The 14,817-nt window shown below is 43.6% G+C and overlaps 1 protein-coding gene across 1 annotated transcript in view; it reads left to right on the top strand.

Annotated features, from left to right (window-relative positions):
* COL11A1 (collagen type XI alpha 1 chain) overlaps window positions 1-14,817 on the top strand; it is a 300,012-nt gene that overhangs the window by 111,566 nt on the left and 173,629 nt on the right. The gene's annotated exons all lie outside the window — the stretch shown is intronic.

Below are 14,817 nucleotides of genomic sequence, written 5' to 3'. Positions count from 1 at the left end.
CCCAGTCAAATACTGGAATGCCCCACATTTTGTACAATGTACTAAAATTGATAGAAACAAATATTAGTTTATTCAACAGAGGTTGTTCTGGGGTAGATGCATTAGTAACAATGGTAGCAAACCTTCAATTGTGGAAAGTATTAATTTACTGTTGGTCATATAGATTTGTATAAGGTTTCATGAAATAGAAATCTTCAATATAGGTAAAAAATTAGGACCTTGTGTCCTTACTCTGTTACATTTTGTCATTCTTATTGGTGTCCGAGCTTCTTTTATACATTAAAGTTTATTAAAAAGAGACTATAAAAGATTGTCAAAACGAAGTATTACAAAGTGATAACTTCATATTATTCACGTAAAACCAGGAACCCTCATGTTGTAGGATATCGGTCACTGATATTTGCCATTTTGCTATATCTGGCATGAGGACAATTGCCTATTTGAAAAGTCTCTGTGACAAGAATATAAAATGCTATCATTCATAGCTCCTACTACATACAGTGCATTGTGAGAATGAATGTATTCTCCTTGGGTAAGATTTCGACAGGGGCACATTCCTCTGTGAGTGTGTTCACAGAGAGCCTCATAAAAATGTCTAAGTAGATATATTCCTGCCAGCAAGTTACCAAGTGTCTTTCACAGTGCAATAAAACTACTTTCACAAAAAAGAAAAAAAGAGGGTCCTTTTTACCTTTAGTAATAGAAATATTTTTTGCAAAGCACTTTCAGAAGATGTTCTATTACTGGTAGAACTATTGTCACTTTACAAAGCGCTGACGATAGCCTGGACTTGGTGGGATCATAAATCATAAGTGGAGGAAGGTTGAATCTAAAGAAAAAATCAAAATGTGTCATCTTTCTGATGAAATGATGAATGAATGGTATGAGCCCTTGGCGAGTTGCCTTTTCTTGTTTAACATCATCATGTCTGTGAAGAAGCCTTACATTCAGATCACACATGGGGCAGAAGGATGGGGCCAACCTGTGTGACACAACTGTCCATAGCCCAATAGTACCTATAGGGCATTGATCCCCAACCTTTCAAGCCATATTCAGCTCTGAGGGAGGGTCCTGAGTAGAGTTGAGCGAGTACCTAATTATTTGTACTTGCTATACTCATAACACGTACTGTCTAATACTCACATCTCACATATTCGTTCCGAATAGTATGTGTAATACAAGTCAATGAGGAAAAACTTGTAATGTAACGAGTAACCCGAATTCCGCACTATTCGCTACTCACATGAATATTACGGCATTCGGGTTACTCGTTACTCATTACGCTTCCCACAAACATCACACCAAGGCAGTGTACTTGCTTTTAGGGGTTGCTACCTTACGCTCATTCGGTATTTTTGCATCAATACCTTCAACCTTGCCTTCACATACAGCTTCAAGCACCCCTCTATCTGGCAGTATCATCCTATGTCCAGCTTACTATTTACTTAAGGGGAATCTGACAGCAGGTTTTTGGTATCTCATCTGTGAGCAGTATGATGTAGACAAGGAGACCCTAAATCCAACAATGTATCACTTAGATTACTGGCTGCAGCCGTTCTGACACAATTTTTAGCTTTACTCATGTAGTAGAGCTGAGATCTGTCCCTGCCCACACCAGGCTCTGTATAGAGATTGTACATTGACAGTGAGGTGTCACTAACAGGGTGTGTGTTGGACTGCTGTGCAGGTGAGGTTCTAGTCCTGTAATAATAAGGGTTCTGCTGCTTAAATAAACATCACAAATAAACAAAAGATCAGATTTTGACAACACAGGCATGCCTGAACTTTCTGTGTTAACCCTTGCAGCATGCTAGGCTCAGCTTACATAGCAAAAACCTGCTGACAGATTCCCTTTAACGTATCTAACCAACCCCAAGGCCAGATCTGCTCTTCTGTGAGGGCTACTCACAAAAATCACCAACTGCAGACCTGCTTTTCATAGCCGTTTGCTAAATTTTTTACTAATGCACACAAGACACCCATCATGGGCCTGCACAGGTTGGGGATCCCTGCTATAGGGTGTGTCTCCATCTTTTATATGCTCTACATTAAATTGCTGAATGAAATGGATCTGAATCATGTGATTTGGGAATTGTAACACTTAAGCGGGCTTTACACGCTACGACATCGCTAATGCGGAGTCGTTGGGGTCACGGAATTCGTGACGCACATCCGGCCGCATTAGCGATGCCGTTGCGTGTGACACCGATAAGCGATTTTGCATCGTTGCAAAAACGTGCAAAATCGCTAATCGGCGACACAGGGGTCCATTCTCAAATCTCGTTACTGCAGCAGTAATGAGTTTGTTCCTCGTTCCTGCGGCAGCACACATCGCTGCGTGTGACGCCGCAGGAACGAGGAAGCTCCCCTTACCTGCCTCCCGGCTGCTATGCGGAAGAAAGGAGGTGGGCGGGATGTTACGTCCCGCTCATCTCCGCCCCTCCGCTGCTATTGGGCGGCGGTTCAGTGACGTTTCAGTGACGTCGCTGTGACGCCGCACGGACCACCCCCTTAGAAAGGAGGCGGTTCGCCGGTCACAGCGACGTCGCCGGACAGGTAAGTATGTGTGACGGCTGTGGGCGATGTTGTGCGGCACGGGCAGCGATATGCCCGTGTTGCGCAACAGATGGGGGCGGGTACCCACACTAGCGATATCGGGACCGATATCGCAGTGTGTAAAGTAGCCTTTAGATTATGGTCCTAGTCAATACAGAGTGATATGACCTAGGAGAAGAGGAGCTCATACATATTCATGTAGTTCATTTAGGGTTTTCCAAGGACAAGAACAAATAATTTTAAAGCTATAAAACGTCTTTAATCAGGAGTCTGATGAAATTATTTCCAGCTATGATTCACTAATACTCATCTCTGGGTCAATAAATTCTGCTAACTAGGCAAAAATTATTCTGTAGAAACATGGAATAGAAGAGAGATGGACAACATGAGGAGGACCGGAGCACACCAACTCCGCTTGGTAGTGATAGACCTCATGATTGAAATCAGTTTTATGGTCCAATATAAGTCATTGTTCATCTTTTTAATTATATCAAACATCACAAAAAACTGTCAACGAGAGCTGAGTTATAAGCCTGGAGATAATTGAACAAAGACGAGTCTGTCTCTGGTGATGAGTTGATTATATTTCCCTGCATTGTGGATTTATGCTCCAGATTAACCCCGGTGGTCTCTCTACTTGTTTCAAACTGCCCCTCTTTCCTCTCCCATTTATTACACTCGCTGACATTCAAACATTTTCTTTGTCCTTAATCCTTATCTGCAATCCACTTGTGTTTTATAGAGTGAGTTAGGATAGTTTATGTCCTGCAATACCATAAATAAAGTGGGGTTCATGCACCTAGGATTGTACTTCTTCGTAAAATTGTTGTCACTGTAATTCAGTTATGCACCTAGGGCTTCTTTAAGTGCTTTTCTTTTAAAAGAAGTCACATCTCTGTTACACCAATTCATTTTTACTTTGCATACAGTGACAGAGCAAACTTGATAGTAACAACACTCTAATGTGGCACAGCATTTACAAATGATTCAGAATATCACGCATGTGATCTCAGTACAGTACCACTTACATCTCTGGCTGCATCCAACCTGTTCTTTTAGTTACTCTAGCAAACACACCCGTAGCTAACCCACCCTAAGCCTATACCATTTCAGCTGTGGTTTGCATAGAATGCGGAAATTCACTCCTCTCCATGGCCACACTTTACCTTAGTTACAGACCAGGGGTGTGTGGCACCCCAGGGTCTGGGAGCCAAAGTAGTGTTGCCCTCTTCACTGGGGGTGATGCTATGCCTGGAGGCAAGGATGGGGTTTCTTATGCTAAGTATCTTAACATTCAACACTTCCTAACTCCTGGCCAGTAGGGGGAGCTCAGAACCTGTTTGGAAGAGAGCTTCCCTGTTGATACTAGCCTGGAGAAAGGGTTACAGACACACACACAGGAATAGGAAGTAAAACACTGCAGTCAAGCAGAGGCAAGGAATGAGCATCGTCGCTGAAAGAGAGCTGTCTCCCAAATTCTCCCAGAACCAGGCGCAGTAGCAGGACACTGGGGTCCTCAACAGTTGGGTGCTAAAGCCCCATCAGTGAAGCCCGGAGGGCAGGAGATTTCAAGTCCCCTGGCCCAAAGAAAACCCAAAGGTAAAGCAGCACAATAGAGCCCGGGGCCGTAGCTACACAGGCGGTACCCGGAACCGGGTTGCGCTGCCTGCCATAAGGGAAAGGACGCACAGACTCGCACACATAGTGTAACAAGGAAGGCCTCCAAACCACCTGGCAAGGTGAATCCCCTAATTGCTTCCATGCTGACCGGACCCCCATCATCTTCTGGAACAGACTCCCGGGCCTGTATTAGCAACTGCCAAGTAAAGGTAAAGGAAACTACAGCCCTCTGTGTTGTCCAGTTATTACCGTCATCCTCAGTCCTGCACCGCAACATTAAATCACAGCGACAGAGACTACCCCTCCCATCCTCCCTGGGGCCTAGCTCTACCTTTGTAGAGCTGCAACACCCGAGCTGCGTCACCATCTGCCCCAGACGAGAGAAACTTTACGAGCGGCGGCTAATAACTGGCTGCATACCACAGGTGGTGTCACGAATAACAACTCCCATCATCCCCATCCTCATCTTTATTGTCACCACCGGGGTCACGAAACCGGGACAGGCCGCTGTGACATCCCAAACCGACACTGGCCCAGTGACGAGTAACCCCCAAGACCCCGTGGGCGTGTCAGGTGTACATACCATTCGTGTGATTTGTACTTTGGAGACCCACCTCCACCTCCAAAGCAGGTGGAATTGTGCATTATGATGATCTATTTGACATCAAAGGGCCCGTATATTGTTATTGCACAGATGCCCTCTTCTGTTTGTGTTCCCTCCTGCTCAAGAATATTGAGAGATCAATGTGTTAGCTCACTATCTGCTCCTTGAACAGCTTTCTAGGACTTGCTGAAAAGTGTTGTCCACAACTAGGACAACCTCTCATTCCACTTGTTTGCCCACATTGAAATAAAAAAGCTTATACTCCCCTCCCATGCCCGTGTGGTACCATTGGTGTCGGCACCTGCGTTTCCGGGGCTCATATCAAGTTGTAACATGACCCGAGCTCCACTCTCAATCTCCACCAGCTTTTTTCTCCCCGTCTTCAAACGAATAAGTAACCAACAGGAAGTGAGAGATGCGGCTGGTCACTCATTTCCTATTAATTACTTATACGTCCAAAGGCAGAAAGAGAAGCCGCCAGTGATTGGGCCAGGGGCTTGTGTGATGTTACAATTTGATGTGAGCCCTGGGAACATGGCCAGCACAGGAGGTGAGCATAGGCTTTTTTTATTTTAGTGGTGGAAAACATGGAGAATGAGAAGGGGTTGTCCTAGTAGTGGACAATCCCCTCAATGGAGGAACCTAACAACTTACCATTAAGAACTTACCCAAACAAACCCAGGGAACCTTCAAACAGCTTCTCCTCCTGACCCACATTTTGCCACCCAATCTCGAGCCCACCACCAGTGGTAAACCGCTGTAGTCCACTACTGCTTCTCCCGATGACCAAGTCTATGCAGGTTTTCGTCATATGGTATATTCCCAGGTGAATATGCTACAGGTATAACTAACCTGTAGCCCAAACTACAGTTCTGGCATCATATGTGGATCATCTGATCTCGTGGGTGCCAAATCTCTTCCTTTTAACTGCTCCTGACTGCTCCTTTTTGAGCCAATACTAACATCTGTACCCCCCTTTATAGCTGAAAGCTGAGAAGTCTGTCATATCCATGGCCTGATGATCTAGATCAGGGGTCCCCAACCTGTGGCTCAGGAGTCACATGTGGCTCATGGGCCCATGGTATGTGGCTTGCAGCTGTCTGCAAGGTTGGTGCAGGGCTGCAGATGGTGGCTTTTTTTATTAATAGCCCTGCACAGAATAAGAGATTTGGATGCACACATACTGGCATGGGAGGAGAAGATGGGAAGATAAGTATGGTAATCTGGATAGAAGAGGATAATGCCGTCTAGAGGGCCTTAATCTGGATACAACAGTGTGAGGAGTGTGCTTGATACAAGGATACACTATGCGAGTAAAATGGGAGCACTTGGAGGTCTATAAGGAAGGAGGGGCGGTGGCACAAGGGCTTGGTGTGCGTTCATGGGAAAGCTTTTTTGGGGTTTTAATCATGGAGGGAAAAGGGTGCACTAGATGTGGCACATGACCATCTCTCAGAGCAGTATATGGCTGTCAATGTAAGAAACGTAGGGCACCGCTGATCTAGATTAAACCAATACATAGTGGCAGCCATTTATCTACAATATATTGTTGCTTGTATTTTTGTCTTAAAGCTTTCCTAAATTTGTATCGGTCACACGCAGCAATATATTGGTTTTATCTTAAATTGAGCAAAAAGCCAATACATCAGCCTTCGATGCATATTATGTGCTATTATGTGCACTTTTTATTCCATAACCAGTGAAATTATATGATTATGTACTGTATAAAACGAAATAAATTGAAGCTTCTTGGCTGTGGAGAACCAATGCTCTACAATCACAGGCAAACACAAACTGCAAACACTTCTAACAATGTAATGCTTTGCACGAGTTGCAGATATATCACTGAAATTGCTCCATTATCATTTATATTTTCCTATAATCAGTTTCCATCAATCGTACTGTCTCGCATGCTCGTTAACATTTGCTTTGGACTAATAATACATAGATGTGTACACTAAGCTGTGTGACAAATGATCTTACAATATAATATTTAAAGAATAGATTCTTTTTCTTTTCTTTTAATTAATTAATTAACATCCCAAATTGCAAAGCTATTAATTTTTGTACCATACTTCAATAACTTATTCTGCTTTTGTCTTTTACAAACACTTTGCTTCAATGCTCTGTCAATGCCCAGTTTATTCTATGTTTATGTATAAGGCTTCCCTGCTTTCAGCCGCTGTGCTTCCAAGCCCAGTACTTAGACAGTAAAGGTCCCATACACAGACTATGAAAATAATGTATGGATGTTTCTGAGCAGCAGATGAAAGCAGCTTTCAAAGCAACATAAGCAGGAAAAATTAAAAAAAACAACACTGCAGCATAGTAAGATAGTGAAGTATGTTACAACATTTGGCAGCCTGGTGGCTCAGTGGTTAGCACTGATGCTTTGCATGCTTGGGTCCTGTGTTCAAATCCCACAAAGGACAACAACTGTAAGGAGTTTGTATGTTCTCCCTGTGTTTCTGTGTGTTTAGTGCAGGTTCTCCGGTTCCACCCACACTCCAAAGATATGATGATAGGGAATGTAAATTTTGAGCCCCAATGGGGACATTGATGATCATGTCTGTAAAGCACTGTGCAAATTATGGCGCTATATAGATGAGTAAAGTTAAATAACTTGATAACGTTGCAGTTCTTGTAGCATATTTAAAGAAATAAAAATATGTTTCACTAATCTTTAAGTGTAAGGCTATGTTCATGTGTTTTATCGTCATGTCAATGGCTCCGTTGGGGTTTATGTCTGAAGCCCAAGAAAACAGGATTAAGGCATATGTGCTGACGTAACCAGTGACTTTAATGATATAGGGGGAGTCTGAGAGTGATCTGTCATACATCATTTTCACCGTATCCATCTATTTAGGCAGGCACTAAGATGTGGTCAACTGCATCTTGTTGCTTGCCTCAAATTGGCAGATACAGCGGAAAATAATGTCCGACAGAGCCCACTGTGAATCTGTAGCATTATAATAACAAAAAGAGACAGTTGCACTCTGAAATGGTAAAGCATGCAAACCATGAATGAAAGAATGTAGATATGCATTACTGCTTGAGGAGATCTAGGAAAAATTGATATATTTAGTATATAAAAATGGCTATTTCTATATCTGCCCAGTAGCCACGTCAAGGCATATCTCAGATACGGGGTACCTACTTTAATGACTCTGCCTGGGTTAAAAACCTCCATGTGTTTGGCAAATAGGAACCTGCTACTAGAGAATAAAATCACATGTGGCTAATGAGGGGGTGCACAGTCAGAAGACATGACTCCATAACCTAGACAAAAAACTGACGGGACTCCCAACATACTGTCTGTGTAGGTGCTAAACTGAACAAGACATATAATAACAAAAAAAGAAAGTTTCACTCTGAAAAGCTAAAGCATGCAAACCATGAATGTAAGAATATAGATATGCATTACTGGTTAAGGAAATCTAGGAAAAATTAATATATTTAGCATACAAAAATGGCCATTTACAGTCATATGAAAAAGTGTGGGCACCCCTATTAATGTTAACCTTTTTTCTTTATAACAATTTGGATTTTTGCAACAGCTATTTCTGTTTCATATATCTAATAACTGATGGACTGAGTAATATTTCTGGATTGAAATGAGGTTTATTGTACTAACAGAAAGTGTGCAATCTGCATTTAAACAAAATTTGACCGGTGCAAAAGTATGGCCACCCTTATCAATTTCTGGATTTGAACACTCCTAACTACTAAAGCACTAAATTGGTTTTGTAACCTCATTGAGCTTTGACCTTCATAGGCCGGTGTATCCAATCATGAGAAAAGGTATTTAAGGTGGCCACTTGCAGTTTGTTCTCCTATTTGAATCTCCTATGAAGAGTGGCATCATGGGCTCCTCAAAAAAACTCTCAAATGATCTGAAAACAAAGATTATTCAACATAGTTGTTCAGGGGAAGGATACAAAAAGTTGTCTCAGAGATTTAAACTGTCAGTTTCCACTGTGAGGAACATAGTAAGGAAATGGAAGAACACAGGTACAGTTCTTGTTAAGCCCAGAAGTGGCAGGCCAATAAAAATATTAAAAAGGCAGAGATGAATGGTGAGAACAGTCAAGGACAATCCACAGACCACCTCCAAAGACCTGCAGAATCATCTTGCTGCAGATGGTGTCAATGTGCATCGGTCAACAATACAGTGCACGTTACACAAGGAGAAGCTGTATGGGAGAGTGATGCGAAAGAAGCCGTTTCTGGAAGCACGCCACAAACAGAGTCGCCTGAGGTATGCAAAAGCACATTTGGACAAGCCAGTTACATTTTGGAAGAAGGTCCTGTGGACTGATGAAACAAAGATTGAGTTGTTTGGTCATACAAAAAGGCGTTATGCATGGAGGCAAAAAAACACGGCATTCCAAGAAAAGCACTTGCTACCCACAGTAAACTTTGGTGGAGGTTCCATCATGCTTTGGGTCTGTGTGGCCAATGCCGGCACCGGGAATCTTGTTAAAGTTGAGGGTCGCATGGATTCAACTCAGTATCAGCAGATTCTTGACAATAATGTGCAAGAATCAGTGACGAAGTTGAAGTTACGCAGGGGATGGATATTTCAGCAAGACAATGATCCAAAACACCGCTGCAAATCTACTCAGGCATTCATGCAGAGGAACAATTACAATGTTCTGGAATGGCCATCCCAGTCTCCAGACCTGAATATCATTGAAAATCTGTGGGATGAATTGAAGCGTGCTGTCCATGCTCGGCGACCATCAAACTTAACTGAACTGGAATTGTTTTGTAAACAGGAATGGTCAAATATACCTTCATCCAGGATCCAGGAACTCATTAAAAGCTACAGGAAGCGACTAGAGGTTGTTATTTATGCAAAAGGAGGATCTACAAAATATTAATGTCACTTTTATGTTGAGGTGCCCATACTTTTGCACCGGTCAAATTTTGTTTAAATGCGGATTGCACATTTTCTGTTAGTACAATAAACCTCATTTCAATCCAGAAAAATTACTAAATCCATCAGTTATTAGATATATGAAACTGAAATAGCTGCTGCAAAAACCCAAATTGTTATAAAGAAAAAAGGTTAAAATTAATAGGGGTGCCCAAACTTTTTCATATGACTGTATATATCTGCCCAGCAGCCACATCAAGGCATACCTCATATACTGGGTACCTATTCTAATCACTCTGCCTGGGTTAAAAACGTCCATGTGTTTGCGCAGGAAGGAACCTGCTACTAGAGAATAAAATCACCTGTGGCTAATGGGGGGGGGGGGGTGCACAGTCAGAGGATATAACTCCACATAGACAAAAAAATTATAGTCATAGCCTCGTCAGCACATTGTATTTTCAGGGCTTCAGACATAAGCCCCAACAGACCACTGATCTGGTGGTAAAATGCAATGAACATAGCCTAAAGCTTGCAAAAATGAGTTTCCTAACTCTTCCATAAGCTGCAGGTGGGACTCAGGGCTGAATTCTCCCTAAGGCTATGTGCGCACGTTGCGTAAATTCATGCAGTTACGCTGCGCTTTGCAGCGCAGCGTAGCTGCATGCGTCCTGCGTCCCCTGCACAGTCTATGGAGATTGTGCAGGGGCCGTGCGCACGTGGCGTCTCAGAGCGCAGCGCTTCGGCTACTGCCGAAGCGCTGCGCAAAAAGAAGTGACATGTCACTTCTTTCCTGCGCTTTGCCGGCAGCTCCTGCTCTGTCTATGGCAGGAGCTGCAGGCAGAGCGCATGGAATCGGCGCTCACTACGGACATTTCTGCAGCGATCTAAAGCGCACATGTGCTCTTCAGATCGCTGCAGAAATTTCTGCAGGGCTAGTACGCAACGTGCGCACATAGCCTTAGCCCCCAAAGTCCAATGCCTTCATTAACATAGACCTTCTTCTCTTCAGGTCAGGTCTGGATTATAGTTTATGAAATTGATGTACATGGCGCAGTAGTCCTTCTCTCACTTATATATTCATGTTATGTACTAAAGCATTTAATCACAATGCTCAATAATATAGCCCCGAAGAGTTAAACCCCAACTTCAGCAGTGTTATATTTGTGAGTGATATGAGCGTTTAGGTGCACGTACCGTAATACCTGCTCTGTGTGATATCGGAATTACAAATACGGCCTGAAGAGCTGTTTAATCTGGGTATTACAATGGCACAGGCGTTGTGTTTCTTGTGATATTTTTTATCTGGGGTGTTGTCTGTGCACAGTGTGAGCTCCTTATGAAGTTCTGCAGGCTGGAAGCGCTTTGTGCTGCACTATCCTACTACTGCCTAATACTCCACTGCCTTGTGATCTCTACTGAGGCTCTGCACGACACAAACGCTTCTGATGTCGGCACACCGGTGTGACGTCCCTCATGTGCTGTGATCTTGGCATCTCCAGTGTGTGCTGCGCTCTGCATGAAAGTCTCTACATGTAATCAAGGTTGAATACATGAAGGTATCATGTGTAAAATATCATCATTTCTTCAAGAAAACAGCACTAAGTATTTTCAACCATGCAATATGCATGAAACAATGGTGTAATCAATGCGAACTTGTCAGCAGGTTTATGCTATTTAATCTAAGATCAGCAAGTTGTAGGAGAGGAAAGCCTGACTCCTGCTATATATCACTTACAGGACTTAGGGGCACTTTGCACACTACAACATCGCAAGTCCGAGGGGGCGGGTCGTACGGCGTCATAGCGACGTCACACGGCAGGCGGCCAATAGAAACGGAGGGGCGGAGATGGGCGGGACGTAAACATCCCGCCCATCCCCCGTAGGGCACTTTGCACACTACGACATCGCAGGTACGATGTCGGTGGGGTCAAATTGAAAGTGACGCACATCCGGTGTCGCAGGCGATATCGTAGTGTGTAAATCCTTTATGATACGATTAACGAGCGCAAAAGCGTCGTAATCGTATCATCGGTGTAGCCTCGGTCATTTCCATGAATTGGGAAATACCGATGTTACGATGTTGTTCCTCGTTCCTGTGGCAGCACACCTCGCTGTGTAAGAAGCCGCAGGAGCGAGGAACATATCCTACCTGCGTCCTGCAGCTCACGCCGGCTATGCGGAAGGAAGGAGGTGGGCGGGATGTTTACGTCCCGCTCATCTCCGCCCCTCTGCTTCTATTGGCCGCCTGCAGTGTGACGTCGCTATGACGCCGCACGACCCGCCCCCTTAATAAGGAGGTGGTTCGCCGGCCAGAGCGATGTCGCAGGGCAGGTGAGTGCATGTGAAGCTGGCGTAGCGATAATGTTCGCTACAGCAGCTATCACCATGATATCGCAGCTGCGACGGGGGCGGGGACTATCGCGCACGGCATCGCAGCATCGGCTTGCGATGTCGTAGTGTGCAAAGTGCCCCTTAGTGTTTTTTTTCAATAAAATCATTGTTATATCAGCAGGAGATTTTCACTTTGAGGACTATTTGCGTTGTGCCATGTAGTCTTCCTACTCTGTGTAACCCCACCCACACCTGGTCGGTTGCATGCATCTCTATGCAGCTGACCCGCTACTGTAAGGAGAGTGTGAGGCTGTGAAAGGTGATGCACCGCGAAACTCACGCGAGATACACGCGAGGAAATCGCAAGTGGGACCCCAGCCTTATACTGAGCTCTGGTAGTTCTGCAGCAAGGTAAACAGGGATTTTTCCAAATTACTGCATGCAGCGCAGTAAGTGACACATCTGTGACACTGGATATTATTTCTCATGGCTAAGCCATGAGTCAGGGGAGTCAAGAAGTCTTTGGTCAAATACTGAGAGTGTACGTCAAAGGCAGACAGGCAAGACAAAAGAGTAAACAGATCACAATCCATGGTCAGTGGTCAAAACAGTGCTGCTAGAGGAAAAGTGGCTAGGCAAATGAATAGTCAAAGGCAAGGTCCAATGTCAGGCAGCAAAAGATCAGAACAGCAAAATAGAGCAAAGTTACGACTAACAATGGTCTGACCATTGCCAGCCAGTTAAATACCCAGGTGCTCACCCTGAAAGGTGACACCTGGAGGAAGCCCATTAGACCCAGTCTATTATTGGACTGCTGGATGATCCTACTCACAGTACTGACAGCCCAGTACCCTCTGAAGTCTATTGGGCGGCTGAGCTGTCACTCACTGCATCCCTACCACACAGTGAGCAACGGATTTGTGACTACATGTAGAATCTGTAACTGACTCCCCAATGCCATGTGTATTACTAGTGCCTTTTGAGGTGGTATAGGCAGATGGGCCATCACTGGGGTCTCAGCATCCTACAGCACCTGTAACACGAAACGTCTCAAGATGCGCTCCATGATTCATTCTATGCATTTATTCGATTTCTTATTGAATCTAAAGTAGTGGGCCTGATATACGGGTCAGATCATTGCTTTTATTTCCCAGAGCTGGTTGGAAAATCAAAGAAGTAATTTGATTGGTTGCCGAGGGTCCCGGCTCCAGGCCTTGTCTCCTGTTTTCTTACCATCATGTGCTGTTGCAACAGATGAAATGCTATTTGTAGCCAAAATTCTCTGGGCGGTGTCAGTGGTCACCTTCTGCATGAACAAGTCAATGGGGGATGGAAATATGGCATCACATAAACCCTCTTGTTATTTCTAACCAGTCGAGAGATTGAAGAGACTGAGTGCACCCTTAATTAGCACATTGCAAAGAGAAACTAGTGAGCACAATTATCCAAACTTTTATGCTCAGATCCAATTAAGGCTGTGTGCTCATGATGAGCTTTCTGTGAATTATTGACGCTGCATATTTTTGATGTGTCAGAATCGCTGCGCCTTACAGTTCCAGAAAAATAGATGGGATTTATAGAAATTTCCTGCCCACTGTGCTTCGTTTTTACTTGTCATAAACTGACCTGCGGTGCTTGTTTCACATCCACTGACATATTAAAGCGCACCAATCACCAGGATTTTCCTATATAACCTAAAGTCATTTAAGGGGAACTAATTAGCAGGATATTCATTTATAACCTAAATCCAGTGCTATACTGGCACTATCAGGCTGATTCTATACATGCCTTTAGTTCCTAGCTAGGATGTATAGGTTTTGAAATACAAGCAAGTAAAGTTTGTAAAATCTTCAGGTTCTTGAGTGACAGCAGCTGCCAATCAGCTGATAGCTGGGGGGGTATTCATAGTGATTCCCACCATCCTGCCTGTCGTCCTCTCCCTGTTAGTTATGCTAATTATATTATAGAATCATTTTACTAACTGACTAGAAGGACCTTACTGATGTCATACCCATGTGACTAGAAGGGGTGTGGCCTCAGCCAACAGAAAAATAATGTTGCTTCCTGGTATCAGCTATGTTGGCTGAGGCCCCACCCCTTCTGGTCACATGGGTATGACATCAGCACAGGTCCTTCTAGTCAGTTAGTAAAATGATTCTATAAAAGAATTAGCATAAATAACAGGAGGAGGATGGACAGGCAGGGGGCCGTAATCACTATAAATACCCATCCCAGCTATCAGCTGATCGGAAGCTGCTGTTATTCAAAAAGCTGCTCATTTTACAAACTTTACTTGCTTGTGTTTAAACATCTATACATCCTAGCTGACAACTAAAGGTATGTAGAGAATCAGCCTGATAGTGCCAGTATAGCACTGGCTTTAGGTTATATAGGAAAATCCTGGTAATTGGTGCGCTTTAATTTCTCTTGCTGTTTTGCTGAGTTTTATGGCAGATTTTACCCATAGACTTGCTTTAGATGCAGAAAAACGCAAGTAAAAAATTCACGTAGTTTTAGTGCATGATATGCACTAAAAATTATTGTAATGCTCACATGAAGTTTTGTCAAAGACAAATACCAGGAAGTAACAAATACAAAGCAGATTTATTTAAAGGGAATCTGTCAGCAGTTTTTTGATATGCAATCTTATGGCAGTATGATGCAGGTGTTAAAATACTGAATTCATGGATGTGCCACTTATTAGCTTGTGTGCTGTTGTTTACTTAACAATAATTGTTTGATAACTAGGACATTATCACTGCTAGAACTAGATCTCACTCCTCTGCTAGACTGATCATACCCCCTCCTATGATAAGCAGCTCACTGT

The sequence above is a fragment of the Anomaloglossus baeobatrachus genome, chromosome 8 (genome assembly GCF_048569485.1).
Source record: "Anomaloglossus baeobatrachus isolate aAnoBae1 chromosome 8, aAnoBae1.hap1, whole genome shotgun sequence".
In the NCBI taxonomy this organism is placed as follows: Eukaryota; Metazoa; Chordata; class Amphibia; order Anura; family Aromobatidae; genus Anomaloglossus; species Anomaloglossus baeobatrachus.
The sequence above is the reverse complement of the archived record's forward strand: the minus strand, read 5'-3'. Positions and strand labels throughout refer to the sequence as shown.